Raw genomic sequence first — 2,537 nt, forward strand, 5'->3', positions numbered from 1 at the left:
AAGATTGTCAAATTTATGACCATACAATTGGGAAAAATAATTCCTAATTATTGTTTTGATTTCCTCTTCATTGGAGGTAGATTTACCCTTTTCATTTTTGATACTCATAATTTGTTTTTCTTCTTTATTTTATCATATTGACTAAGGGTCTATCAATTTTATTGGTTTTTTCATAAAACCAGCTCTTAGTTTTATTTATTAATTCAATAATTTTCTTAATTTCAATTTTGTTAATCTCTCCTTTGGTATTCAATATTTCTAATTTAGTATTTAATTGGGTATTTTCAATTTATTCTTTTTCTATTGCATGCCCAATTCATTGACCTCCCTTTTCTCTAATTTAATCATATATGCACTCAGGGATATAAAACTTCCCCAAAGAACTGACTTTAATGCATCCCACAAATTTTTGTATGTTGTCTCATTATTATCATTTTCTTGAATGAAATTACTGATTGTTTCTATAATTTCCTGTTTGACCCATTCTTTTTTTTTTTTTTATTGCACATCATTCCTTTATTATAGTGAACAACAAAAAAAGGCGGGGGGAGGTTAGTACAGTTATGCTAAAACTGATGAGGACCCAGGTGGCTGGACATAAAATGGAAGGCAACTGGACACTGAGACACACTTCAGCATGATCTAGGGGCATTTTACTGCCACAGAACAGAGCAGGGGCTATAAAACACACAACAAGCTGTACGGGTCCACCTCTTAGAAATAAAAGAACTCTCCTTTCTCTGATGTGGCTTGAGATCTCTGTTGACTACCAAGAGGGACAGTTTAATTTCAAAAGTCATTAATAACCAGCCTAGAAGGTCTTTTGTGAAAGCAAATGTGACAAACATTGGGACATAATCTCAACCTCCCAGATCCATCTTTCTTGGATTAGGGAAGAAATAAGACTTTCATGATTTGTTAAATGACCACCCGAGTTATCCTTAGCTTACTACAGCAGCTCCTGACAGGGCTGCCCTACTGGCAGGACTGGCTCATAGCAATAATTGGACCAATTGCTTCTTTCAACTCCCCATATTGGTCACTTCTTACTATGTCCCCATCCCTAACCCCTAACTAGGTCCTTACTGAGCCAAACCATCCAGGAGGCATTATGACTGATGTGGTTGAGGTGAAGGGCAACAAGAGAGAAAAGAATTGGTCTGAAACAGGGAGGAAATGAGAAAAGGAGCCATCAGCCCCCCACCTGCAGGTATGTGTTGTGTTCCCTAAGGCGATGGTCAGTGTGTGGAGCAGGCAGGGGAGAGATGTGGTGGGGCAGTGAGAAGGGAAGGACCTGGCTACTGCTGGCACATGCTGGTAGTCTGCTTTCACTTCTTTGCCTTGCCTTGGGCTGCCGCAGCCTCCATGGCTTTGCTAATGGTCTCTTCCATCCCTGAGGAACTACATGGGCTTGACAGATTTCAGATTCTTGTCCAACTCATACATGATTGGAATGCCAGTGGGCAAATTCAGCTCCATAATTGCTTCTTCAGACAGACACTCAAGATGATTGACAATCCTCGAAGACTATTGCCATGAGCTGCAATCAGAACATGTTTTCCTTCCTTGATCTGGGGGACAATTTCCTCATTCCAGAAGGGTAGAGCCTGGGCAATGGTGTCTTTAAGGCTCTCACAGGAAGTCAATCCTCAGTCAGATCTGCATAGCGACGGTCCTTGCTGATGTTGCTGTAGAAGGGCTGGTCAGACTCCATTGGAGGTGGTAGGATGTCATAGGATTGTTGCCAGATCTTCAACTGGGCCTCACCATACTTAGCAGCTGTCTCTGTTGTGTTCAGGCCTGTCAGACCTCCATAGTGCCTCTTGTTGAGGTGCCAAGTCCTCACTACAAGCCACCACATCTGGTCAATGGCATCTAGTACTGTCCAAAGGTTATGAATTAATCTCTTCTGGATAGAGGTGAAGCAGATATCAAATTCATAGTCTGCATCTCACAGTGCTGGGCCTCCTCCTGCCCAGGACTCAGGTCCCTGTTGTACCAGCCGCTGAAGAGTTTCTCCAGGTTCCACATGCTGTCTCCATGCTGAATCAGCACCAGCTTGTAGGTGGCCATGGTGGGGCAGAAGTTCGGGGCAGCGGGGATCTAGGAGACTGGCATACAGGCAAGCGCACTGAGATTCAAGCAGAGCTCTTGCCACCCGGCTCCTCAATCCAGGCTCTGTCCCAACCTAGCCCCTGACCCACTCATTCTTTAGGATTGAATTGTTTAATTTCCAATTAGTTTTTAGTCTATCTTTCCATGGCCCTTTATTGCATATAATTTTAATTGCAATATAATCTGAGAAGGATGCATTTAATATTTCTGCCTTTCTGCACTGAATTGTGAGGTTTTTATGCCCTAGAACATGGTCAATTTTTGAGTATGTGCCATGAACCACTGAGAGGAAAGTATATTCCTTTATATCCCCATTCAGTTTTCTGCACAGATCTATCATATCTAGCTTCTCTAAAATTCTATTCACCTCCTTAAACTTCTTTCTTGTTTATTTCGAGGTTAGATTTATCAAGTTCAGAGAG

The 2,537-nt window shown here is 41.9% G+C and overlaps 1 pseudogene; it reads right to left on the reverse strand.

Annotated features, from left to right (window-relative positions):
* Positions 1-1,328: 1,328 nt before the first annotated feature.
* Positions 1,329-2,073, reverse strand: LOC138174753 (phosphoglycerate mutase 1-like; annotated as a pseudogene).
* Between the last annotated feature and the right edge of the window lie 464 nt (positions 2,074-2,537).

Source organism: Petaurus breviceps, unplaced genomic scaffold (assembly GCF_028583685.1).
Source record: "Petaurus breviceps papuanus isolate PSGF00001 unplaced genomic scaffold, PetGlider_PUasm1.0 76, whole genome shotgun sequence".
Classification (NCBI taxonomy): Eukaryota; Metazoa; Chordata; class Mammalia; order Diprotodontia; family Petauridae; genus Petaurus; species Petaurus breviceps.